Source organism: Zosterops lateralis (genome assembly GCF_965231275.1).
Source record: "Zosterops lateralis genome assembly, chromosome: 3".
In the NCBI taxonomy this organism is placed as follows: Eukaryota; Metazoa; Chordata; class Aves; order Passeriformes; family Zosteropidae; genus Zosterops; species Zosterops lateralis.
The window spans coordinates 82,487,887-82,502,377 of NC_139764.1; the positions used below are offsets into that span (position 1 = coordinate 82,487,887).

The 14,491-nt window shown below is 44.3% G+C and overlaps 1 protein-coding gene across 1 annotated transcript in view; it reads left to right on the plus strand.

The window, feature by feature from the left end:
• Positions 1-13,297: 13,297 nt before the first annotated feature.
• COL12A1 (collagen type XII alpha 1 chain) overlaps positions 13,298-14,491 on the plus strand; it is a gene marked incomplete at its 5' end in the record, with an annotated part of 99,970 nt that continues 98,776 nt past the window's right edge. The window contains one exon of the mRNA XM_083856031.1: positions 13,298-13,381. The remainder of the gene's footprint in view (positions 13,382-14,491) is intronic.

Consider the following 14,491-nt stretch of genomic DNA (forward strand, 5'->3'; position numbering starts at 1 on the left):
TTGGAGGGACAACACAGCAGGGCATAAGCATCACTTGTAAGGTACCATGATGGCTCTTACTAGCTTGATTATTGCAATTATTGGAGAAAATCATAATAGGAACACATTGTAGCTGCGCATCCCTAGTTCAGTTTTATGTTCCTAACAGAATTTGTGCCTTTTTAACTTTCCTGTCAAGTTGCTACTTGTGAGCTATTATTCCCAAAGTCTGGTGTTGACTCATTAACAAATAGGGCTTCTAAAAAACCCCAAACAATTTCATCAAAGTAATCCTTTTGTTTCTCTTCTCAAGGAAACAGTGGAATTTTCAAAATGTGAAAACAAGCTCAAAAATCTAGCCTCCCACTACAGTGCTATTTTAAGCCTTTTGTGGATTAAATTTGTTTACAATTTTTTGTTGCTATCCTGGAGAATGAGAGTATGCTTGTTAAACTTGAGACAAACTGGAAGAGAAGGATGAGTGTACTCAAAACCCCCTCTAGTAGAACCAAAAATCTTAAAAAAAAGTGAATGAGGGAATACCCCTCAATGTTAGCTTTTCTGCACAGGTTGATTTGGCCAACTGCATGACTAAAAGTAAGAAATACCTGGATGGATTTGTTGGAAAAATGTTTGGGAAGTGGGGATGAACGTTGATGCCTACAAAGGAGAGAAACCTCATGGCGCAGTGAACTATACTACAAAGAATCTGAAGCAATCAGTCTGCTTTGTGCAATGCTGGTAAGGCTTCTGCTGCCATCACATGCCAGGGTTACCCTCAAGATGTGGACCAAGTGATGGGTGTCTGGAAGGCAGCATCAGGAAAGACCAACATGTTTAAAAAGCCCACATCTTTTCTTGCCCACACGGATTATGAAGAATTTTGAAAGGAGTAATTGTTCAAATCAAATAGCCCAAATTATAAAAATCCTGTGATGAGCTAGGCAGTAAGTACATGTTTGTGTGTGCAACAAAAGCAAAATGTGCAGCTGTTCTTGTTTTTGAACTGAGCTGTGTCTCAGAGTCTCCTGTCCCGGGATCTGCAGTAGGCTGTGAGCTGTGGTGCTGGCAGCAGCCCTGGTGCCATAGCCCTGCGAGGGGTGGGGGTAAATAAAAGCTAGGGAAAAGTTTCATCCTACAGAGCAATCACTATTTAAAGTCAGAGTCTTGAAATATTACTTAAATGAATATCAAATAGCAAAAACTTGTTCTGGCAGAGTTGGGTCTAGTAACCCCAGGAGTGCAGCTGGAGCAGGCAGGAGAGCGGGTGGCATTGCCAGGGCCCCGCTGTGAGCTGGGCACTCACAGGGAGGCGTCCGCGATCCGCGGGACTGCCGGCGCTTCGGGAGCTCTGCGGCTGCAGGAGCAGGAGGAAACCAAACAAAACCCACGGTCAGCTGCTCAGCACCATTTTACGGGACTGCATTACAACGCTAGCAGGGAAATTCCCATCTACTGTGCAGTCTATACATGCATTTCATTGCAGGCTCAACCACTTCACAAATCGTGAGAGGTAAAAGTGAGTACCTGTATTGCCTGTACTGTCTCTCTATGAAAATACAAAAAGAGTGCTATGTATCTTCTCTATTGCTAAAATAACTGAAGATCTCAACTTCAGTTTCCCTATGGATACTATATGAGTAGCAGAAAATAAAATAAGCATTACTCCTTGCTAATGTGAAAAATGTTGTAACTATAAAGGAATAAAATGGTCACTAAAATGAAGTCCTGGACTTCTAGCAATTAACACTCTCATCTTAGAAGTGTGCCATCTTTGGGAAAATGAAAAAAATACCTTCATGCTACCGTAAGAGAAAGTAATATTCAAGTAATTATCAGATGAAACGGAAGATTAAATCCTCAGTACTGCAGTTCCATGTTCCACAATCCTTTCTGAGACTCCAGAGGTACAGACCATGTTTTATTTTCTCCATTTGGAAGGTAGCTCAGAATGTCAGCTCTTAGAATGGTGCCCTGGGCTACATTTTCTTGGCTGCTAAATATATGCATTGATTCATGTAATTAGTCTGACACACACACAAATTCCCCCAGCAAAATCTGAGTACTAATAATACCACAATAACACAGCATTGACTTCCTAAAAGACACCATTAAAAAGTTCAGAAACACTCAGAAGTAAAAAGAAAGCCCCTAAGTATATTATTTTCATTGTACTTTTTTTTTCTTTTGTCCAGATCCCCGAGTAAAAATATCACTTTTCTTATATTGCTCATCATAGCTATCACTGCTCTGAACTATGAGAAAGCATGATGAATTTTTGTTTCGACTTTTTTCATACTATGCTGTTGCTCCTCACTCTTGCATTCTTTCTCAATTCTTTTAAATCAGAGCTGGAGATTAACCTTCACAGTTGCTAGGGTGAATCAGACTTTCAGTGACAAAATCAATCTGATCAACCTGACTTGACCCTAAATAAAGTATTTAGGGGATGAGTAAGCCAGAACTAATGTATCTTTTCATGTGCATGCTTGTGTGATTATTTTTTTAAAGAAGTTCCTTTTAGCAATAACACTACCTTGGCTAATCTAACTTGCCTGAGCCTTTTCACTTATTTCTTCAGTACTCAGTCAATTCTGCTGTAAAAATAATGGCTTGTCCAGAAACACCATCTGGGGAGAATCTCTTGGCTGGATTGTAGTTTTTCTGAATGTAAGTATTCACAGAATCATAGAATAAACTAGGTTGGAAATGACTTTTGATATCATCAAGTCCAGCCGATATCCAAGTCTTCAGACTCAGAGGGCAACACATACAGTCTATGATACACATTTTGGTCTTGCCTCAGTATTTTTGAAGAGTTGTTACTATTCATAGGTTTTCTATTAGATTACTGATCACAGCCTCCCCCAAAACACATCTAACACTAAAAGCACACTTGTGCCTATTTCCTTATAAATATGCATCCTTGTCAAAAGTGGTCATTGGCTGGGATTCCTGTTTGTAAATGTTGTGACAAGCCAAATTCATTCTCAGGAGGCTGGGGAGGTACTTGAGGGAAGGGGTTACCCCACTGAGTCCCTAGTCAGGCAGTTCTGAGTTTAGATCCTCAGAGAAAACTGCAGGGGGGACATGGGCAACTGAATAAACGAATCAATAAGATTTCAGTAGAAGCCATTTATTGTTTACATTACACGCCAGATATAGATTCCAGGTCTACTGTCTGCGTCTCTGGGTTGGCTAAGCTGCTTGTTCATGAGGCAGGCACACATCCTTCAGGACATCCAATGGTCGAGTGTCCATCATCAAGTTGTGCTTCCCCTAGTTAGGGTTTACATTTCTTGCAGACAGTTTCTCAGTCTTTCTGTTCTTATTTTTGATCCTTTTGTTTTCTCAGTAACCTTGATGAATTCCTGAGAGCTTTAACAACAGAACTGCAGGTAGTTTTGTAAGATTACTCATAAACAGTTTGGCTGGCACATCAGAATGGCCTGTTATACAGACACATTGCTACAGAAAACCAGTGTCTGCATACAGCTCACTAAGTTCTCAAAACATTCACTTCCATTGCATATAGCCTGCTGAGTCCTAGAGAAAACTGCCAAAGAGAGATAAATTTGTTCTTTCCTTATGTGTTTCTTTCTTTAAGTTCCCAATCCACAAGTCTGAACTTTCTGAAACATAAAGATCTTTTGTCTCTTCAGTCTGGTTTATCAGGTGCAATCTTATAATCTTTCTTCTGCCTCCACAGTATTTTATTATTTTATTATTATGTTAACCTTCTTTAGTATTTTCATTCATGAAAATGTCTGTCCCTTGCCTTGTTGGGTCTCTGCTGTCTGCAGGAAAAGTCAAGATGCTGTCTGGTGGGTTACAAAGTGATGATGAGGTAAGATTCAGTAATATTAAAACTTTACGTATACCAAAACGCGAAAGGAGTTACAATAAAAAAGACCACAGGAGGCTTAGAGTTTTAAAGTTATCTAAGTTAAGGTTTTCTAAAAAGAAGTGTTCCAAACTATGGGAGATAAGACAGAGAGTACTGTGGATTAAAATAGCACGGTCAGTTTGATAACCAAGATGTCTTGGCAAGAAAAAACAGAGATTTGTAGATGGCAAGAGGATTGGATCAAGATTGGCAACAGGGAAAAAGATTGAATAAAGTAGAAATAATGCAAAATGTATGTTTGTTTGTGTGAAGTTTAACCTAATCAATATAGTAAAAAATTACTAGCCTTCCTAGAATGGTATATAAGCATATGTAGCTCAAAGTAAATTTGGATTCTGATCGCCAGTCAGCAGTCCCCATCTTTCTCTCAATTGTCAATTCTAGAGTGTTTGTAAATTCCACTAGTTGTCAATTTGTGACTGGCTGGGAGTAGACACTGTTATTAGCAAGCCTTTTTTAACAAATGCACACAATTCCCACTGCACAGAGCTCCTCCTCTCCATGGTCTCCCTGGTGCAGCAGCTACTGAAGACCATGGTGGCTACAAAGATGGATTTTTGCCCTGTGTTGCCCTTGCATTCTCAGACCACGCTGGCCATTTCACTTGGGCTCTGAAACTGCCTGGCAGGTCTGGCTGGGCAGGGACCAAGCAAGAGGCACAGCTGCTGGGCCTCTTTGTGTTTGCTGGGGAGACAACGAAGATCCTGCTCATCCAAGCCCCCTCCAGGGCTTTGGCACCGCAGAAATGAACTTGTTGGACATGCAGAACGCTGTGCTCTGCTGGCAGTGGGAGTTGCCCACTGGAAATCACCCCCCCCCACCTGCTCATCACCCCTGGGAAATGACTAATGCTCTGGGTTCTGTTGTTGATAATGGAAAGGTTGACACACACTTTATCTTATCTAATATAGCACTATGCAAAAGGGAATTATATAATTAAAACTTTATAATGATCTCTATTGCTCAGTGGGCAGTTACAAGTCCCACAGGAATCAGGCCAGCTGTGTTATCAAGTTGTATTCAGTCATCTCATTTTGCTAAATATAGTGTGGTGTGCTAATTAGTGCTCCGTGTGGAGCATTGCACTCGGATCACTGTGCCACAGAGCTGGAGTGCAGTGCATGGGGTGTTAGCCCACCTCCCTTTGGCTGAGATTTTCAGAAAGAAGTGCTTAAACTTAGACTGTTAAATAGATACTCTGACATTTACATAAATAGCCCGATTTTTCAGAAAAGCAATACCAATAAATTATTAAAATAATAAAATAGAAAAATGTCTCACAAGAACAGAAAAGATTATTTCTGGAACTAGTGCTCAAATATATGAGCAAATTTCTGGGAAAAGAAGAGATGAACCACAACTTTTGTTTTTCCCAGCTTAATTAACTGTGGAGTGTAACTGCAGTTTCTGAAAGAAGGTAACAAAATGGGTGTGGGGCAGGATAGACCTCAACATTATGGCTGGTCTGTATATGATGTATTTTACAGACTTAGGCAGAAATCTCTGATTCAATACATACCTCTCTGTTTGGGTCTGAGATCCAAAAGCAGAAAAACAGATGAGTAGGACCTGAAAATCATATATTTTGATCAGCTCCAGACCCATTTACTGATCTTATTCTGGTTCCTGGTGAACAGATATTCAGATGAATAGACTACAAAGCTTTTCACTAGCAGAAGACTTCACTGGCTGAAGTACCAGAGATGAAAAGTAAAAGTGATTGATCCAGTTGATTGATCAAGTTGAGTGCCTCAACTTGATGGTGCCCAACAGCATCTGAGGTTATATTTGAGGCATTTGCTTGGGGCTGGCAAATACAACAGAGTACCTGCAAGATACTCATACACTTGCATTACAGCAAAGGGGAACTATCTGGAGGCCTGTGATACCCAAAACAGCACTGGGGGCTTGGTTCTGCCTCCTAGGTGGTCCAGAACAGTTTGAGATGTGTCAGCGTATGTGAGTCCTTGTCTGTAGCTGGCAGCTCCACAAGAGATCTCTGATTATGCAGAACGCTCAAATAGCTCTAGAGCCCACTGTGATAGCAACTGATCCAAATCCCATGGATGGTGGGTGGCCAAACTGCTCAGACACTGCTGAGTTCAGTAACTCAGCTTCATCATCCACTGCAGAAGTTTAGATGCTGGGCTCATGTACAGGTACCTAATGTACCGTAACTCAGAGCCAAATGCCACCTGAGGTGACCATGCAGGACCGAGCAGTGGGTACAGCCAGTGTTCCTAAAGAGCAAAACTGCAATGGTGGGGCATGTGTCAAGGAGTACACATCTCCTGTCTGCCTTCTCAACCACTCTGGAAGTCAGAGAAGAAGACTCAGGTGTTTATATTAGAAAATGAGGTCCCAACAGCTACTCCTAGCACAAGGGGACCTCATGTTGCAGCAGCTGTTCTTAACTGAGGAAGAAGATCATGATGTAGTAAAGCCCCATGTTGCGATGTGCCTTAAACAGAAAATCCCCTAAATACATTTCAAAGGGCACTGGGCAGAGGGTAAAGGAGAAACAGAACAGATTTACCCAAAGCCTATTTGTTTAAAAACCCTAAGCAGATAAATTTATTTATTTATTTATTTATTTATTTATTTATTTATTCTTTTGGTTAAACAAATAAGAGACATTAGAGCTAGTAACAACCACATTTCTCTGGATAAAAAAAAAATACATGCAGAAATCAAGACAATGCCAAACCCGTTCACTGAACTGGGCTGACTAAGAGCAACAGAGTAGAGAGGCCAGCTGGAGAGCATCCAAGGGAGGAGGAAAGGGCATATGAGAGGAGACATTTTAACAGCTTCAAGTGAAGCCTCTCAGCAGGCTGTAGAGGTGTTGATGCTGAAGAGAGAGACTCAACTCCATCAGGTGAAAAAGGCTGTCAGCAAAGAGTATATTGAAGCTTTCAAGTAACCTTTAAAAGTAGAAACAAAAGCCAATAGTTTTCTGTTTACACAACACAGTGCTTCTGATACTGAAGCACAGGGCAACATCTATTTATAGTCCAAATAAATCTTGTGTTCTGGTATTTGGAATTGTCCCTATTCAACATATTGGGAAGCAGTAGCCACAAGGCTGCATTAGGAAATACTGATTTAGATCTGCATGTTTGGTTTGTTTTGGTCTCTGTATTTTCCTCCTTAGTCACTTGTCAATTATGACTTGCAAAAGAAACAGGTTTCTTTTTCAAAACTGGCTCATGTGGAGTTCATAATGTTGCAACAGGTGATACCTAGGCTGTGCTTTTAATGCCTGTGAGGTAAACTCTTGCCTGACTCTTTTTTCCACTAACCCTCAAAGTTTCCAAGTGTCCATCAATATCTGTGATAGGTGACATGAAGATACAAGCCCCAGATGATAGGTTCCAGGAAAGTATAAATTATTTAGGCTATCCATCTCCTTGGGCCTGGTGGATTCCCTACCTGTGTCCTAGCCCAAATTTTGCCTCTGGCACTCTTTCTTTTGCAGAGGAAAAAACTGTGATGAATATCACAGTCTGCCAGTTTGAATACGAAGGCACTGAGATTGAGACGCCGGAGGAAGTGGGGAGCAGGGATGGTGGTGACCTTGGAGTCCATTTCCCATGAAGTTTAGAAATGGTAAACAAAATTACATGACTATCATATGCAGACATACTGAAATAACAAAAGGGGTTTTAGCAAGACTGGTGGGATCTGTAGCTCTGAGATACAAGAAGGATTCTGCCAGCCCGCCCTCTTTGGTCTCTGTCTGAGAGTTTGCAGACATGCCAGTTAAGCAAAAAAAAATTCGCAGTAAACCAAGGTTATTTTTGTGGAATCAAGAGGGTTGGAACTTGATGATCCTTAAGGCCTCTCCCAACTCATACCATTTTGTGATTCTCTGATTCAAAGATAAAGGCTTCCCTGGTGTAGTTGTATTTTTTTTTACTGCTGATGGCTGCGCTCATAGTCATATTCTGGACAACTTGCAACTCACCTAAAACAAGTTATTATCTATTGTCAGCTGCTACAAAACAGGTCCCCAAAGTATGCTGTTGGTACTAAGTATGGTATAGAGAATTTCTCTTTGAAGTCCTGAGGTACTTAAAATGACAGGTCATGAACTAAATGGCCTCTAGGGATCTTTTCCAGCCTCATTTACTATTTTTCTGTGCATTTGCATCAGATTCACTTGTCAGAATACTTAAAGTTTTGAATGTTTGTCCTGCTGAATTGAGGATTTGGGGCTGACCTTTACATCCTCTAAACCTCCTTGGAAAGAAACGTATTGGGATAAAGTGCAGCAGCAGCTGATTATTCCAACTTGACAGCTTTCCTCCAACCTGCTCTTCAGTCAGAGGAATCACCACAATGCTTTTTGTGTCTGTGGGGGAGAGAAGCCCAGCATCAGCAGTTGGCCTAATAACAAGGTAATTGAGTCTTAAAATTCCCCCCCATCATTAATTATTCCACTGTCTGCAACAAAAGGATCAGGTCACTCATTAGCTAATGCAACCTGAACTTTCAACAGCTTTGAATACTTGGTTCATTCAGACACAAGCTTATCTTCTCCATAAGACTACCTACCACCTATATAGACCCTGCTGTCCCAGTAGATACTGATTTTTTTATATACACAGAAGAACTAAGAAGAATTAGGAAAACACTCCTATTCAGAGCTTGGCACTGCGCCATTTCAGAATTTGTTGCCAATTAATACTGAGTGCTTCTTCATGGGAAGAAATGACTGCAATAGTTGAAGTGCTACCAAGTATAGGGAAACTCATGACTGTAAACCCTTCAGCAGATGTTGAATCCAATTAGCTACTCAGTGAGTACTGTACTATAATGTTCTGCAAGTAGCAGCTAGTGGCTAGTGATTTCCAAAAATACTTTAATTTTTCAAAAATATGGGTTTCCTCAGGGAATCATCATTCTTTCACCATGCTTAGGTTTGCATTCACAATTCTTTGTGGCTGGTCCATTGCTGTGACAGGAACAGTTACCTTAAAACATACAGTGATACCTGAAAAATATAGTCACTGTCCTCAGTTAATTTATTTTCTTGTCCTCTTTAACCAAGCAAGATTTGTACTGGTTTTATACAGGAAAGCTTCCTGAATAGATCAAGACTCTGTCATAAAATCAGGAACCAGCTTCTTTGCAAGAAAACCACTTTATTTAGAAATATATAGCGTGTTTGTATATAAATATGGGACTATAAGATTGTTGCATCAACTTTTTCCAACTTTAGTATTAAAGAGCTATATTTTTTTAAAAAATTACTGCCTACAAATTAACCAGATTTTCTCAGACTCTCAAACTCCACTAAATACCAGCTTCTTTCTATTTATAACTCTGCTTTTGAAAGATTTATTTACCTTTCCAGTTTCACTTATCTGGAGCCACAATAATTAGCTTTCAGAACATTACATGATGGGGAAAAAAATTACACAAATTAGAGCAATAAATAGTTCCTAAGGAAAACATACCTGGTAATGCAGATAATTATTTCATGGCTGTCACACTTTCCAGGCATGCTGCTTCTGTAGCTGTTCCACTGAATGAGCAGATTTCAGAAAGAACCAGTCCTCTCTGAACACTGCTAATATAAGAAGCCAATCCTCATCATGAGAGGTCAGACTAGTTCTGCTCTCTGAATACCAGATCTGAAATAAACTTATCCAGATAAACAAACACCAGACTGAGTTTTTCTCCTGCCATTGACTGGAAATCTCTCACAGAAGGAAGAGCCTGGTGGAAGCGGTTGAATGTGTTTTGTCCTCCTGCATTTTATGAGTGCATAAACAGTCCTGTGCAATATTAGTCTTTTGACTGATTTAATAGGGAATAAAAAATATACTGGAAAGGCTTCCATTGTGCAGTCAGGAATGAACGAGCCTCTTAAATGACTGTACTAAGACAGTGCTTAATTTAGTTGCGCTGTAGTGATAGATGCAGTGATGGACTGACCAGCAAAGTACTTCATGCAGAGATGTACTGTACTGACTGCAAGTCACTGGTGGCAGCACAATTTTGCTTGTATAACAACACTTAATATTTAATCTATATATTGTTTGATGTTCAAAGAGCTGACACTTTTTTTTTATTCTTCCTCTGTGCAAAACATATACTCAAATGCATATATACATATGAATAACACATTTACCATATTCATATGTAAAGCAGATGCAACTAACCTTCAGGACAACAGAGAGGCCAAATCTAGTGTGATAGCCATATGGAAATTATATTCAAGGTTTAGAGTGCTAAAATGCAGAATGTCCTGTTTTATTCTGCCCTGGCAATGCAGTTTGAGGTAACAAAAGAAAAGAGGTGTCAGAAAGACAGTTGCCTGAATTACTCTAGATTCAAAACCATTTCAAAATTTCTAGGAAATTCCTGGTTATCTGCAATATTACTACTATACACCTACACTAGAAATGGACAATGTTATTAAAAGTATAAATATGAATTTAAATATTGATTTTTCTATTTAAATCTGTCACTGTTTCAGTGTGTTCAGATTAGATAGCAAAGAAAATTGTGGAGTTGGAGTGCAATGGTCTTAATGTGTTTAACACTTGTCTAAGAAACAAGCAGACAGGAGAGTGTTAGTAAATGTTTATGCATTTCAGAAATGCCTTCTGCATCACATACTATGTGCTCAGACTATGAATGTACATAGCAACAGTACTGATTAAAAACAACCCATTTAATTACTGTGATATATGGAAGCACACACTCTAAATGCAATTTGTGGTGTATTTGGCATGTAAATGACCTTAGGAGAATCATGGTTAAAAGAGTCAGAATAAGGAGTTCAGGATAAGAACAAAATCCTGCTGCCCTCAGAGTCAATTGATGGTTTGCTCTTGCCAGCTCTGAGTCTTATTTCACACAAAGAAATTATGCAAAGCTGGTCAGCTGAAAGGAAGGGAATATACTTCCCTTGGCAGCATCTTGGTCTTTGAGGGAGAGTGTATGAGATTCTTGCAGACCTGAGAGACCCCTTGCTTTCAAAGTCTCCACTAATGTAAATCCACTTGTAGTGTTACACCAAATTATTTAAACATTTAAAAACAATATTTCTGAGTGATTTTTTACACAGAATAATGCATATTTTCTTCCAGCCTTACTTTTTGCACTAATTGCTTTTAACTACTAACATAAAATCTTGGTCATCTTATGATGAAAAAAAATCACAGTATATTGTAAAAAAAATACCATTGTAGTGCACAAGTGATAAAACCACCTCATTTGCATTAATTCACTTCCTGCGGAAGGATAGTTCATTGCAATCCCTGATGTCCATTCTTCTGAAACTATTTTCCGTACCACATTTATACTAGTGATCTTGGTGTGTTCATTCAGGGAACTAAAATATTAAAAATGCATTATTTCTTAGAAATATTACTTTTCCACATCAGATTTGGATAAGAAGAAATCCAGTTCCCCATGCCAAAATGATGCCAAAAGAGAAAATCCAACTCAACAGCTGGGCGAGGGGGTTTAATAGGTCAAGAGTTTTATCAACGGAGGACATGTTGCTTTTGAAAAGTGCATTCTATCAATACCAGACAGCTGAAATTGTGCCGCGTCCCAAAGAGGAGCTGACTCACTTCCAATGTGTCTGGAAATGTCAGCGCATGTCGTCTGGTTATCGCTTTCTTTTCAGCATTTGGGTTCTGGTGTAGATGACAGGTCTGTTGCAGAAATGAAGTTCAGGAGACACAAGTTATCCCGCCGACAGATCCTTGATCTCTCAGTCCTGCGGAAAAGTGCCAGGTCCTCTGTTAAAATATTAATCTCCGGTATCGGTCACTTCTACCCCGGCTGGGACCCCCCTGTGATTGCCAGTCACGTCGAGCAGAAAGGGACCCAGTGTGGTCCCGGAATCTCCCCGGCCTCTCCCAGCGGTCCCAAGCGCTGCGCTGAGGCGTGACCCCATCTCTCCCTCTCTCCGCTCTTCCCGGCCCTGTTTTCCGTCCTGTCCGCCCAGCGGTGGCCCCGGGCCCCAGGGGCTGCCCCGGCAGGCAGGCAGACAGGCAGACAGACGGACGGACGGACGGTCGGCCTGTCGGTGGCCGCTCCTGCCCGGCGCCGCCACCGGGGGGCGCTCCGGCTCCACGGATGGCCGCGGTGACGCGCTGGGCTCCGGGACGAGCGGGGCTGCGGCGGGGGAAACCCGGGGGGAAACCCGCAGCTTTTCCCTCTCCGGTCACCCCTGCCCCTCGCGATTGCGCACCCCTTCCGAGGGGACGGTGACAACCCGTATTTCGGCTCTAAGGGGCCCCGGAGGAGTCTCGTCCGCGGGCGTTACCGGGGATGCCGTGTTCCCCACGGGGGCGGGAGCGGCCCCACTGCTGGAGCGGGGCCCCCTGGGACGCTCCGTCTGGGCCCTCGGGCAGAGAAGGGCCCGGGTGTTTCGCCGTGTCACTCTCTGGCCGGGACACGTCGGGTGACCTGGGCAGGCTCCGAGAGCGAGTGACGAGAGACCCTCGGGGAGCCTGTCCCCACAGCGGATTGCCCGATTTTGGAAGGTGAAGCTCCCTTGGAAGGCACAGAATTTCAGACAGGGGCTACAGGGGCCGATTTTCCCGGGGCCCTGGGCCCGGGGGGCCGTACTCGGTGCTCGCCCCGCCGCAGGCTGCCCCCGGCTCCGCCGTGCTTTGTGCCCGAAGTGAGAACACTCGTGTGGCGGAGGGCTGGCGGGGGAGTGTGTGTGTAACGTATGTTTAATGTATGTATGGCTGCCTAGCGCTGAGGCCAGACACACCTGAACCGTGTCAGAGTGATTGTATCACCTTTGCCCCCGAGGCTGCGGGCCGCGCCAGCGGAGTGCCCGCGCTGCTCTGGGGGCTGTGCCGGGATCGGCCCGGCCTCGGGGGCTGCCTGGAATCCCCCGCCCGGGGACACCCTCCGCGCCGCCGTCCCTCCAAGCCTGCCCGGAGACTCAATTTTTCCACTGCCCTCCCGTGTCCTCCCCGTTTGGGAAGCCTAGGGGAGGGAGGGGGTGGCGGCCGGGCTCCTGCCTCCGGGCGCGCTGCCGCCGCGGCTCCCGTCTCATGCCGCAGGAATGCGCGGAGGTATGCGCCAGTTTCCAGAAGTGGATCCCCTTCCTTGCTGGAGCACAGCAGCGCATATATCACCCGGTGGCAGCAGTCCACCTTCCCTGAAGTTTCGTAACCGCTTACGAGGGTAAATTGAGAGTTGGGAACAGCCCTCTATTAAGTAGCAGATTGAGAAGAGGCTCTTCCCACTTGGAGAAGGCAAGTCTTCCCAGACAGACCCCTCGCATCGGGAGTTACAGTAACCGAGACGCCTCCTCTGCGCTCGCTGTTGCCGCCGCTGCCGCGCCTCCTTTGCCGCTGCCGCTACTTGCCGCTCCCTCCGCAAGGTGCCCCCGGAGCTTCATCCTTTATCCTCCCTTTACCCAGGTCCGACGGTCGCGGTCACCGCCGGAGTCCTCGCCGGAGGAGCTGTCCCGCCACCGACCCCGGCACGCTGCGGCCGCCCCGGCAGGTCTGTGTGTGCCCGCGCAGAGCGGGGTCCCTGCCCGCCCCGCCGCCGCCCCCCGTGTCCCGGCGCAGCCCCTACAGGGCACCTCAGGCTGGGCAGCAGCGCCGGGCTGGGAGCTGACAGGGGATTAGGAGGGAGCGTGTGTGCGCGCGTTGGGCATGTCAGAGCGCGCTGCCGGCGGTCGGGCGGAGAGGAGCGGGGCAGAGCGCCCCGGGGCTGCTGCTGCCAGCCCGGGGAAAGGCACGGGGAGCCCGGCCCCGAGCGCTGCCCAAGGACGGGTGCCTGGGCAGAAATGCGGGCAGGGATGCCGGTGTCCCGGAGAGCTCCCGGCGGCCGGAGGGAGGCTCCAGGCGGAGCCCGCTGTCAGCACCAAGCGCGCCTGCAGGCACGCTACCGCTGCGGCTTTGGCAGGAGCTCCCTTTCCCTCCCTTGTGTGCAGCTGCCGGTGATGCTTTCTCCTGCTTCCAGTTTTTTATATCTTTGATAGGTAGTGGGCTTTTCCTGAGTTTGTGTTTTTTTTTTTTTTTTTTTTTTTTTTTTTTTTTTTTTTTTTTTTCTCCCTGCTCACGTTATTTTTTTTTCTTCTTGAAAGTGGTAAATGTTGTGCACCGTGTGACTTAGAAATGCTTTGGCTAAGCTTTTTTAGGTTGAATTCGCTTGAGATAGGACTGGCAATGTGAAAGCTCGGGTCTGACTTTTTCTGAGTGGTCTCTGAAGATCAGCGAGAAAACCTTTAGTCCAGACACGAAGTCTGTTGTGTCCCCACTGAGCCCGGAGGTGTCCTCTGCCACCTCCGGGGTTTCTTTCATACACCTAAATTCACGAGAAGGAAACAGTGTTCCTAGGTTAGCAGATGAATGCTTTGGCTGAGATGGTGTATTTCATGAAACAAAAACGTGTATCAGGAATGATAGACCTGCAGCAGGGAGAATTCCTAGATGCCTTTGTGAGATGAATAATTTCTGTTGCTTTTCAAAACGATCAAAAGATGGCAGTCAAAGCTCGCACGAGATTATCAGGACAAAACGTCCTTTTGCGTTGAATTTGGGCGATCCTTAAACTCACGGCAGGATCCTGTAGATCTGCCCAGGGGCAGCCGTTTCCCACGCAGAG